This window comes from Lolium perenne, chromosome 3 (genome assembly GCF_019359855.2).
Source record: "Lolium perenne isolate Kyuss_39 chromosome 3, Kyuss_2.0, whole genome shotgun sequence".
NCBI classification, from domain to species: domain Eukaryota; kingdom Viridiplantae; phylum Streptophyta; class Magnoliopsida; order Poales; family Poaceae; genus Lolium; species Lolium perenne.
The window spans coordinates 313,059,643-313,072,418 of record NC_067246.2 but is presented as its reverse complement, the minus strand read 5'-3'; the positions used below and the strand labels follow the sequence as shown (position 1 = coordinate 313,072,418).

Sequence of the window (12,776 nt, the reverse complement as noted above, 5' to 3'; positions counted from 1 at the left end):
TTCGGCAGCTGCAGATCTTCCAGCAGCTGAGCAAGTAGGAGGTGATCAACGCTGAGCTGCGGCATAGGAGCCGAACAGGAGACACATGGATGCAACACGACTGCACAAGTACTCGGTGATGAAGAATCCTGTCAGTGTTCCCGCCAACGCCGAAGCGACCATGCACATGGCTCCCCACATTGGCATCGTGTAGTGCAGCCATCTCAGGTAGCCGCCTCGTGGGGTGCACGCCGCGGCCTCGTCCCCGCCATCCAGACGCTGCCGCAGATAGTCCATCAGGAGCAGCACGTCTACGACGTACAGGGCGATGACGAGGAGGGAATCGCCCGAAGAAGCATTCTTCGTCACCATGGCAGCGCCAGTGCAACCGCACCTTCGTGACGGGCAGCGACGGTAATAGCCACATCATTTTCCCGTCGTCATGGACGTGGTTGGTCTTGTTGGTGGAGTCGTCGGCAGCGAGCGTGGGTACCGCCACCGAGTCAAACGTAGCCAGCGGCTCCATCCCGTGGCGCGCCGCCACTCTGTGGAGCAGCATGACGGCGAGCGTGCGTACCGCCACCGAGTTGAACGCCGCCAGCTGCTCGCTCTCGTAGCGCGCCGCTGGATGCCGACGGAGATCTCCTTGACAGTTGACTTGACACGGAGTCGGCGATCTTCTCTTTGGGTGGCAAAGTGAAATCTGGATTGGCATGTGCATGTTTTGGTGTGGCTGGCTGGCTCGTGTTGCAGCTCGCTTGGCTTGTTAAAATCTCACTAGGCGAAGTCGAGTGGATCATATGTGTGTAAATTTTATGCTGATATACTTTCTAAAACTGGTCTCCGTATAATAGCGTGTGAACAAAAAAAAAGGCTGGACGCCACACGCCAATCTGAATGCAAATCCGAATGCATGACTGGTGGTCTGGCATTTTGGTTGGTACGATGGATTTTGTGATGTGTTGATCGATGCAAATTGCAATTCAAACTGCACTCTGTTGGGCCATACATTTGGCGTTCGGACGTCTAGTAGTTCCGTTAGTTTTTTGTGCTCTCACGTAGTGGAATGGTGCTCTCTATAGGGGATCAAACGGCTGGATGAGTGTGCACAGCTAGCCACGCGGGTAGCCCACTATTTTGCATATATATATATATATATATATATATATAGAGATGCGCTATTTGACTCCCTGGGGGCAGAATATTATTCTGCACCCCATCGCACCAGGCTGCCCGCATGTCCGCACCGCACAGGCCCGCGCGCACCGCACCAGGCGACGTAAAATTACATTGCATGCTCGGTCCGCGTCCGTTCCAGGCCCCCGCACCACGATCCCTGTCCACACGGCAGGCGACGTAAAATTATGTTGGATGCTCTATCGGTCCGTGTCCGTTCCAGGCCCTGAGCATTCCCGGCCTCTGCTTTTCTCATTTGGCTGATTGACTTAATATAATATCCTACCAAGGCAAACCGTGTGTCTTGGTAACTGAGTAGAAAGCATCTATGCAAGAGAAAACAACCTACTAAGAAAATCTGCTAACGAGTATGGACGACTAATTCAATTTGCACTCCATCGCAAGAAAGTTTGGGCCAACCACTCACGTAGGAAATCTCAGAGGCTGTGTAAAAACTTGATAAAAGACACGATTACATACAACTTAATAAAGCTAAGAACGATTACAACCTGATAAAGCTAAGATATTTCAGAGGTGACATAAAAGTTTCATGCCTCTAAGAATAGCAAGGATGGCCTGATTACAAAATGCAAGTTTTACATGTACGGCTAGAGTAAGAACTCCATTTGAATAGCATATATATGTGTCCATGCACACATGTCTTTACATATTTCAGCCATAGGGTGCATATAAAAATAAAGGAATTAATATGTGAACATGTAATAAATTACATTAGTCGGTGCAAATTATTTAGTTACATCAGCTCCACTAGACAACTCGTTGATGTCATCGTACTAGTCAGCCCGACCCTGAAGACCACAACATGCGGTGTAGCTCTACATTTCATTGTGTACCTAGGAGTAAGACACATCCCCAGTTCAACTTGATTTTTTGAACATTGCCGTCTCTCCTGAAAAATGGGCAGAGAATTACCATAGGAATCAAGAAGCTGGACATAATTTGCAACCATAGAAATCCTTTGGAAAAAATTGGATCAGCGAAGAGAAAAGGAATGTCAATTGTCACACCATCACCAGTATATATAACAAGATTCAAAAGCTAGTCAGACCAGAATCTAACTAATTCATAAGCATCTAATGCTAAATAAATGAATTGATAGATTTGTAAGGATGCACGGAAACTGGAGAGAGGTGATATGGTGCAGCCTCACCTGGATCTCTACACGAACAAAAATGAGCAAAAGAATAAGCTGTGCCAATATCCTGCAACCATTTAGAATTCCGTCATATTTGAGAATGGAGGATGAAAAATAATAGATTAATAAACCAACAATGTCATCTATGTTCAAAGGCCAGCTACTGGAATATCCTCCACGGTAATTTTGCCAGATCGAAAATACATCTGTGATACTGAAGCTGTCTCGGTCCGTAAATGCAAAATCTGATAGAGCAATAAGTAATAATACGATCAAAGGTGGACGCAAAGAAACTAACAGATCACACTAATCTATTTTCAAGCACACGAAAATATTACAACTAAAGCTGAAAAGGTGATAATCACTTCCAAATAACAAAGTTATGTCACACGAGAAGCAACTGATAAATGTATATTTCTGAATAACAAAAGGTATCATCACCAAGCTGGCACTCATGAATTGGACTAGAAATTGACTAGGGGCTAACATAGAAGAAATATATGACCCATGTAGCATCAGGTGCAAGAAGAATGTATTATGCGGCCATTTAGGGTTCTGTCATGTTTCAGATTGGAGTCAAAGAAATTACCCCTTAAAAATCCTAGAATGTCACCTATTCTAGGCCAGGAAACTGAAATAAGCTCCACACGATTTTGCCATATTTAAAATACATTTGGCATACTTGGTCTATATATGTCTGGAAGGCAAAATCTACTAGGCTAGGAACATGGTCAAAGCTCGAAGCAAGCAACTAACATATCACACAAACTTCCATGAATTTTCCATTCACACTATCATCAATTTTCATGCAAATGACAATACCATAACTAGGCATCTGAAAAGTTGAGAGGTATTTATGCATAACAAAAGTCATGTATAATGACAGGAAAATCATAAAAACTGAGATGCATGCCAAACAGAAAGAGGTAAAAGATTTACTAACAGAAGGATTTACCCAAACGCATACTTCTTATTTGTACATATACCCATTTCCAAAGACCAGATACAGCTGAAATAACACTAGGGGCATTGATGTGCTTTGTAAGCATATCATTTTCTTTTGCTGTATGTGAGTAACTTTTTCATAACATTTTAAAACTTCCATGTGAAGCCAAATAGCTAGTCATTACTTATTTGGCATGTATGAAGAGACAAAGCCAACGCTTATTACGCAACAGTATTGCTATCAAAGATATCGTTATAATATCAACCTGCAACAAATTAGCCAAATGCTTATAAATGGAGTGGACATGACAAATTTGTATCTCCCAAAGACATTGTTCCTGAAAAAAAAAAGATAGAAGAGATCTAAATTGCACCAAAACTAAAGGTAGTAATTCTAAGAAAACTACATAGACCATAGTATGCTTGAGTGGCTATCAGGATCTACCTTGGCTTGGTGGCTGAAATATGATTACAGAGCTTGGATTTGTGTAAACAAACAAGTGAATATGCTAAGGTTGCAGCAACATGCATCAACACTAGACCACGATGCTCACAAGAACGGAACCAAGGTTTCTGCAAATGGGAAACGATGACATTTAGCATTCGAGTAATGATGAAAATTATCAATGCAAGATTCTAAACATCATGGTTGCAGGGTTGCGAACTGCTAGCAGTGACCGACAAAATTATATTGGGTTGCCACTCCGCTGAACTGAAATTAAATTAAATTAGGATGAAAATTACTTGACTTGTTGGTAATTGGATTATAGAGCCACGCTACAATAAGAGGAAAATAACAATCTATTTCATGATGGATCAGAAATTACACATTGGTGACATGCAAACAAAGTGAGCCAACCAGTTCTTTAACTTTTACACGAAAGACTGCATAGCTTGTCATAAGTTATTTGGTATCAACAAAAGAATAAATCCAAGGCACACTACGAGCCAGCGTTTGGTTGCAGTAAGAGCATTATGTCTTCAACAATAAATTATACAAATGCTTACAAGTTGTCTTGAACAATGCGCGTATTCCTGAACTCCAAAAAGGCAGAAGGTAATGATGCAATCTCCTATTTTTCTTAACAATGAACATTTAGACCAAAATAAAGTGCCAAACCTGAGGAGTCTAGGAACATCTGTACGGGAAGACCAAACAAGATCGGTAGCAGGACTCAGTGCAGCTGTAGGTCTGAACTGGAGAGAGATCTTTTCTGTTTGTTCCTGATATCCAGCGAAACAGAGATTACCACTCCCTGGCGTGAAACTAACCACAGAAGAGCTGAGGTCGCTGGCCCACCCGCAGCGCCGCCGGCAAAATAATCTGTTGTGCTGCCCGACCACGACGCTGCGCCGCCTGCAGTCACCACCTGGTGCGCTGCCCGACAAGGAAGCCGATACCACCGGAAGCACCGTCGGCCGGCCAATCACGACGTTGATGAGGACACGGTTGGTGCAGAGCCCTCCCGCCGCACGCCTGACCTCCGATTCCGACCGCCACTCACCCGCTCGTTGCCGGACATGCACCCGCTCGCCGCTCACCCACTCGCTTACGGACATGCATCCGCTCGCCGCCATATGTCAATTTCCTGCACTGCTCGCTGCAGGACGCCCTCGACTAGAAACCTAGAGGGGAAAACGGGTGACATGAAGGCAGACTGGCTTTCATGTTTGGAAAATAAAATTGGTTTCAAGGTGTGGAGACCATGCATGCATGTATGTATACAAATAATCTACTCCTAATCATGCCACTTGCAAATTATCACTCTATTTGCACTGGAAGAACAATTCACGGCTAATAATTAATTATTGCTAGTATCCAACAAAAAGGACAACAAAGGCTCTAGGAACTGTATATAGGCAACTGCAATTACATTATCTGTACCTAAAGATCAATCTTGAAACAATCCTACATAATCGATTATATTGTGGTGTCTAAATTAAAGAACCGCTGATCTTGCAGCGCAATTACAGAACTGATGATATTCCCGTAGCATTCAGGTCTCGCTGAAAATACAGACAAGTTACTACTAATTATCTAAACTGCTGTCCAATGGATCGATTGATGATATTGCAATATTCTAAATAAATATAGTAGTCAGAGCATGATTGTTTTGCAGGTTGTTCAAGCTAAGGAAACGTAGTGCTAGCTACCCGAAACGCACATCCTCCTGATGAGAGGATACAGCAAGCTGGATCTCGTGGCCTGGTACGCCACCCGCGTACTTTTCCCAGAGTGGCGCGGAGGTGAGGAATACTAACCTTTTGCGGATATGGCGCCGAGGATGGTGAAGAGCGGGCACGGGGACAACGGGCAAGCCAGGGGCACGGCGACGACGGGCTTTACATAGGCATGCCGCGCGCGCGACCGGGACATGGGAGACGGAGAGGAACGCGTCCTCAGCTCCGGCCACGCGCGACGCCGGAAATTCGGGACAGCCGTCGAAGGAGGGGCAGGAAGGAAATGAGCCCGGTCTCCATGGGTCGATAAAGGGCGCGGAGGCGCCGAATTTCCGTGGCGGCGGCGAGGAGCCGGAGGTCGCCGGATCTGAGGAGCTGGAGGAGAGGAGCGCGTGGGGGAGCTTGGGGACTGGCAAAGAATAACCGCGGCGAGTGGGGATTAGGCCTCCCGATGCCCACGATAGAGAGAAAACCTCCAGCGTAATTTTTTTTAGAAATTACAGCAGGCGGAGTCCATCATGATGTCAGCATGACATAAGGTGATGGGTGTCGTTGAGCCGCACCAGGAGGAGGCTTCAGGCTGGCTCGGTTCGTACGACCCGGGTGCAGAATTACTTATTCTAATAGAGTTTCTCTATATATATATATATAGAGAAACTCTATTAGACACCTGGGTGCAGAATTACTTATTCTGCACCTGGGTCGATTAGAGCGAACCAGGCACACGGTCCGTGGCACCCGGCGCGGCCCGCCCACGGTTCCATCCCAAATTGATGTAATTTCTTTTTTATTTCTTTTACATCGACGGTTAATTTGCCCACCGCTACTCTTACCTCGAGCCACAGTAGCATCGTGCACAACCGGTGGTTCTGGAATTTGGGCGAGCGGCTGCACAGGCGAATTGCTGGCTGGCGACGAGCGGCTCCACCGGCGATTGCAGCCAGCGACAAGCCTGGGATTGCGGCGGGCGGCTGCAGCTGAGGACAGCCGCCAGCGGTTTCGGGGCAAGCGCGCGACCTCGCCGGCGCGCGTCCCGGCGGTAGGCTATGTGTGCGGGCGGCCTTGTACCCGGCGGCAACGGGTGGCTCCGTGGTCTCGGCATTTCATGGGCGAGTGGCGTGATTTGGTGAGCTTGGTACCCACTATTTTGGCCACCACGGCTGGTGGGATCGGCGGTGTTCCGCGTGAGTGGATTCGTGCGAGCCGAGCGATTATTCTTATCTGCCTGCGTTCTTCTACAGCTATCACGGTATGAGGAATCCTCTCACAAAATCATACTCCGTACCTCTTTGCCCGATTTGCTTTTACCAATTTTACCTGGCAATTTTTTGGATCAGGATTTCAGCGGCAGGGGCATGCCATGGAGCTAGGGAAGATCCTTGACTCCTCGTTGTTAGTGTTCCTTACCATGGCTGAGATGGAGTCCGCAACACGCTTGGAGCCAGCGCCGCCGGCTGGAAAAGCAACGGCTCGTATGCCTTTGGGGTCTCATCGCCGCCTGAAATCGAATATGGCCATCTCACCTCGACATCCCTCTCCACCCACCGTCCCCTACCTCCATTAGCCGCTGAAATCAACCAGCAGCCTCTGTACCTGAGTTCCCCAACCTGCAGTTCACGTCCAAGATCCAGTACAACCAGATGTCCCCCAAGGTTTGGTATGAATGATTGTTTTGTCTGTAGCAGCATTCTGGATTGTGAATGACCATGACATAAAATTCTTGTTTTTTCATCTAGTTCTTCATCGATTCTTTGATATGGTGAATTAGTACTATGCAAGTTACCACAATTGCGCGATTGACATAGATGAAATAGTGGGTGATCCAGTTTCGGTAGATCCAATTGCATGTACTCTTGTTTATGTTCTTGGTTAGATCAATTGGTCAACATAAGCGAAAGAGTTCATGTGTATTTTCATGTACGGCAACCAAATTCCTGCTCGGTCCAGAGCGATGCATCACATAATTTGCTTGTTTTAGTTATCACACATGACCTGTTGTTCATGTAACTGCAAATTCGAGTTATATTTATTCCAATTAAAGCTGGTGTTTGCTTCTTAATACATGTTAAAGGCATTTCAGCATATTTTTTTGTACACAAGTTAAACTAATCGCAGAAAATAAATGCTTCCTTGCCGTTAAGTATGTGAGTGTTCCTAATTGGATAGTTTTCTGTATCAAAGGAATTTTGTTGGCTTGCCTTTTACTGGCCGTTGACAATGATTTATGTGGTTCACTGTTACTTATAAATAAAGTCACGTGACACAATCTTCCCGTTATGTGATGTCGCATACTCTGTTCAGCCTCTCAGTTATAATCTAAAGAGCTGAATGATCTTCTGCCTTTGTACTAGCCATTTTGAATTGTTTAAAAATTGCATGGCATCCTAGGCCGTCATAAGCCTTTACTTTGACATCCTCCTGATTGACCCGAAGAAGATGCACCACCTCTTTAAATGCTACATTTTGGAGAGTCATGTACATGTTTTCATTTGAAACCTGCAGTATCTATTTCAATCACCCCTTTTCTTCATTTGTCTTTTTCCTCGACAACGTTGTTGGTCGGCGGGTGGACTTGGTGGCGTTGTGGTTGGCGGTCTGAACCATTGACAATGGCGCCACGGTGAGGGGCATTTCGCTTCGGTGATAGGCAGCACGCCGGGTGGTGGCTGCAGGCGGTGTTGCGTGTCTAATCGCTTCGTGGCGAGCTGAAAAAGGGAAGTAATTCTAGGTAGAACCAAAAAAACCTGGTAGAGATTAACAACATGTGGCAGGTTAGCTGACTTCCGCTGCAGAGCATGCGTTAGGTGGTCAATATCAGGTATCCATATAAGTTGTTGCCCCAAACGTATTTACCCGCACTGCTATGTTTATCAGCTCTCCATGGCATCTAGCTGCCCTAACTGGCGGCCAACGGAATAAGGAACCTAACTTCTCCTCTTGTACTATTTTTCTGATGTCCGTGGCTAATCAGGGGCAGGAGATTCAATCCTTATTTGATGCATGCTGACACGGATCAGTGGTACATCAGAAATTCATGTACCGTACCATGAGAAATTGCTATTCTTACCTCGTCCAACTGCTTCCTCCCATTGAACAAGGTGAGCTTACTGACGGTCTACAATAGTAGTAGTTTTATTCTTATCCGTGTTAATATTCTGTCGAAAAAATATCTTGAGTTGTATTTCTGCAATGGATCTATGATACAATGCTATTTTGTATAAACATATTTGCAATTAAGGTATGCTTGGCAGATAGATTAATTAATCTCCAATTCGGATATGAAATTACTTTAGTTTTTTATGGAATTAAAAGATAATATTTGTAGTGATGATTTTGAATCAATCTCTTAGTTTCTTATACCCGTTGGAAGCATGAAGTCCTATTTATTTTACATCCTTTTGTAGTTCATATACATCTCTGAGTCTCCGTAGACCAGTCAACTGTAGCAAGTTTTTAGAATAGTTCAACTGCAGTTTGTCAGTATCTAGTTTCAAAAGGTATAAAAAATGCTACTAGCTGGTGGAGTTATATGGTCCTTGCGCCTGTGGTTTGCTAGCCAGTAATACTTATTATCATTTGATACATTAGTGGCTCTAAACATAATACATGCTTCGACAATTTATCACTGAAAGGAAATCTTATTTATCAAGTTCCCAGTTCTGCTGGGTATGCAGATTTAACATCTGTTTCGGTTCATTATTACAACAAACCTATGTTGTTAATTGGTCTTTGATTGTTCAAACACATGGACAGATAACTAGCCTCATGCTTTCCAGACTGATTGTTCAATAATATGGACATGTGACCTGAATTATGGACTAGATATGTCCAGCTAACGATATTATGCCATCCTCCTGTACTTAAGTTAATCTATTTTATCTGTTATCGCATCTGATATCTTTTTTACAAGGCTTGGTATGATGATTTACTTCTTTCTCGGAGCTTGTTCGCACTGCTAGCAGTTCCATGGCACTTTGAATCTTGCATCGTTGATTTTGGTCATTACTCCAATTATAAAAAACAATTGTTTCCTAGTGTCGGTTTACGTTGCTACAAACCTAGCATTTGCACGTGTTTGCTACGGAAATCCAAGTTCTGCCATCAGTTTTCAGCCTTTGGCAAATCCTAACAGCCGGCCATCCATACCACTTTTCAAAATAACTTTAAATCCTAATCTGAATAACTTTTCACTTTGATGACTCTCAGGGTTTGCCAAAGGCTGGTATTTGGTTGCATTTTCAGGCCCTTCTGCTGCTGGTGATGCTGCAGCTCCGTCTGATGGAGGTGAGGCCGCTATTTCTTTCTCCCAGCCATCTCAGCGAGTTCCAGTTGACATCTTAGACTCAATGTACTTTCTCAGTAGCTTCTTTTAAAAGGTTACGGAAATGCTACCTACATATAACAAGAGAACATGTATGTCCACTAGAAATTGAGTATTTTTATTTCTCGTCTTCCATCATGGGTGAAATAGAATGCAACCATGATTTTTGGAGTACTGCGTGAATGATTTTGGTCATTACTTCAGTGTTTGCACATTCTTATAATGATGCTCTTTTGACCATTGTTACTTTTTCATCGTAATATGGTTTTGGCTTTGTTATTTCATAGATGCCAACTAAGTACTAACTAACTATTTTTGTTATCCATCATTGAATGAATTGTCGATTTTTCTTTTCCTTACCGTATGATTCACTAGTCACTAACACATACATTTGGCTAATATTATTAAAGCAATAATCTTATTTGTCCAATATCTATTTTCTGATGGAGCTTGTAGATTTAACACCATTTGGCGTATTTTGTAACAAACCTGCAAGAAGAAATGTCATGATCATGATGAGGCATTCGAGTTCAAGACCGATGATTAGCAAGTGATTGGAAGGCTTGACATTATAGTGCGGGAAGTCCCTGACAAGGTGTTGCTAACTCATGAGGTGTCCTCCAAAATGCCATGCAGCGGAATGAAAACTGCAAAAAATAATTATACCGAGTCATGTAATTCACTATAAGTTTGAAGATTAATTCTTTTATTTTTATTAGCCACGCTGGTTTGTATTTTATGAGCACCTAAGACTATGTGGTAATTCTTTCTGACACATGCATCATCTACTTTACATTTCTTGAATCAGTGGCATGAGAGTTCTTAGGACGTGGCATCAGCTGTCCCTGCCACTTACGCTGGCAGGCAATGTCTTATATCGTGTAATCAAGCAATTTAATCAAGAATGGTCTTAAGTTTGGTTAATCAGGCGATGCAATAAAGTATAAATCTTATGTCAGGGCATCAGCTCTTAATGAAATAGATTCATCGATAGTTTGCAAAAAATACTTAGTGCTGCTACGTTCGCCGACGGGTTCCTACGTTGCCTGGTGTTTTTTTACGCTCGTTCGCTACTTCATTACAGCAGTCGTTTGAAAGAATAAGGCAACAGCGCTTGCAGTTTTCTTACGTAGGTAGGTATATGTGCATCGTGGCCTGGTGGGTGACGCGAGCGCCCAGGGCTGGTTCGGTCTACGCGCCGTATTTTTACATCACAGGCTGGTGGCGCGTGGTGTGTTGCGTGGTTCGGCCCGGGTGCAGAATAATATTCTGCACCCAGGGAGTCAAATAGCGCGTCTCTATATATATATATATATATAGGTCTGCTATTCTCGAACCGGTTCGAGAATAACTATTCTCGAACCCTTTCTGAACTTCCGCGTGTTTCACAAGTGAACTTCTCGACGGAATACCAGAATTGCATATTCGTGCAGACAGTATTTTCATGTTGATTTTCAAACCGCTTATCGGAATGATGCATATAATATATCGTTGGATTCGTATAGTAATTTCGCATCTTTATCTTGTGCATTGTTTTTCGAAATTCTCTACTGTTTAAAAATAATTTTGAATATACAAAACAACATTTTCGCGGATTTCAGCAATTCCGTGCAGTTTTTGAGGTCTAATTTCCAAAAGGTTCATCGGATTGATGCATATGATATGCCATTGGAAAGCTGTTGACTAGGCGCAACTTTTTCATATAGATCGTTTTCTCCAATTATTTATAGTTTAAGAGCAGATTTGAAAAAGAAACATGATTCTACTTTCCGGAACACTAGAATTACATATTTATGCGGACAGTAATTTTAATTTAATCTGTGAATCAATTATCGGAATGATTCATGTAATATACCGTTGGATTCGTACAGTAATTTATAATCTTTTTCGTGTTCATTGTTTTTCCAAATTCTCTATTGTTTAAAAATAATTTTGAATATACAAAACAGTATTTTCGCGGATTTCACTAATTTCGTGCAGTTTTTCAGGTCTAATTTCTAAACGGCTCATCGGATTGATGCATATAATATGCCATTGGAAAGCTGTTGACTAGGCACAACTTTTTCATATAGATCAATTTCCCGAATTCTTTACAGTTAAAGAGCAGATTTGAAAAAACATAATTCTACTTTCCGGAAGATTAGAATTAAATGTTTATGCGGATAGTACTTTTAATTTAATCTTTGAATCGCTTATCGGAATGATGCATATAATATACTATTGGATTCGTATTGTAATTTCGCATCTTTTTCGTGTTCATTGTTTTTCCAAATTCTTTATTGTTTAAAAATAATTTCGAATATACAAAGCAACATTTTCGCGGATTTCACTAATTTCGTGCAGTTTTTGGGTCTAATTTCCAAACGGTTTATTGGATTGATTCATATGATATGCCATTGGAAAGCTATTGACTAGGCGCAACTTTTATATTTATATATTTTTCACTAATTATTCACAGTTTAAGAGCAGATTTGAAAAAACAAGATTCTACTTTCCTTATTTCTTATTTTTATTTACTGTTTTTGGGGATTTATTTCCGAACCACTTGTCGGAATGTTCCAACTGAAATTTTGTTGAAAAGATATTGATTAGGTGCAACTTTTTCGTTTTGAATATTTTACAGCGAACTTCCTCGAGGTACAATGTGAACTTCAGGACGTTACGAAGTGAACTGTCATTTTGACGAAAGTGAATTTCAACAAAATGTAGTTGTATGACGTATTTTAAAGTGAACTTCCATGAGATGGAAAGTGTACTTCCACGCGGTACAAAGTGAAATTCATTTTTTACAAAAGTGAATTCCCACAAGAAGTAATTTTATCGGCGTGCAAAAAGGTGAACTTCTACGTGGTGCCAAGTGAACTTCCTCGTAGTGTACAAAGTGAACTACTGTTTTAACCTAAGTGAATTTTGACAAAAAAAAAGTATTTCAGCTTGTTTGACAAAACGTAATGTGAACTTTCGAAAAATGATGTGAACTTCCGGAAAAAGTAAAGTGAACTTCCGAAAAAAAGTTAA

The 12,776-nt window shown here is 42.5% G+C and overlaps 2 long non-coding RNA genes across 3 annotated transcripts; one reads left to right on the top strand and one right to left on the bottom strand.

Annotated features, from left to right (window-relative positions):
• Positions 1-1,758: 1,758 nt before the first annotated feature.
• Positions 1,759-5,915, bottom strand: LOC127345486 (uncharacterized). Of its 2 annotated transcripts, XR_011756225.1 has the most exons (6): positions 5,519-5,915; positions 4,377-4,882; positions 3,702-3,829; positions 3,523-3,594; positions 2,327-2,378; positions 1,759-2,065 (listed from the first exon to the last, which is right to left on the bottom strand). It is a non-coding gene; the product is annotated as an uncharacterized lncRNA (long non-coding RNA). The 2 variants fall into 2 exon arrangements; XR_011756224.1 differs by lacking the exon at positions 5,519-5,915 and having other exon boundaries at positions 4,377-5,512.
• A 266-nt stretch (positions 5,916-6,181) lies between these two features.
• LOC127345488 (uncharacterized) lies at positions 6,182-10,533 on the top strand. Its single transcript, XR_007878717.2, has 4 exons — positions 6,182-6,686; positions 6,775-8,535; positions 9,644-9,721; positions 10,215-10,533. It is a non-coding gene; the product is annotated as an uncharacterized lncRNA (long non-coding RNA).
• Positions 10,534-12,776: the final 2,243 nt, after the last annotated feature.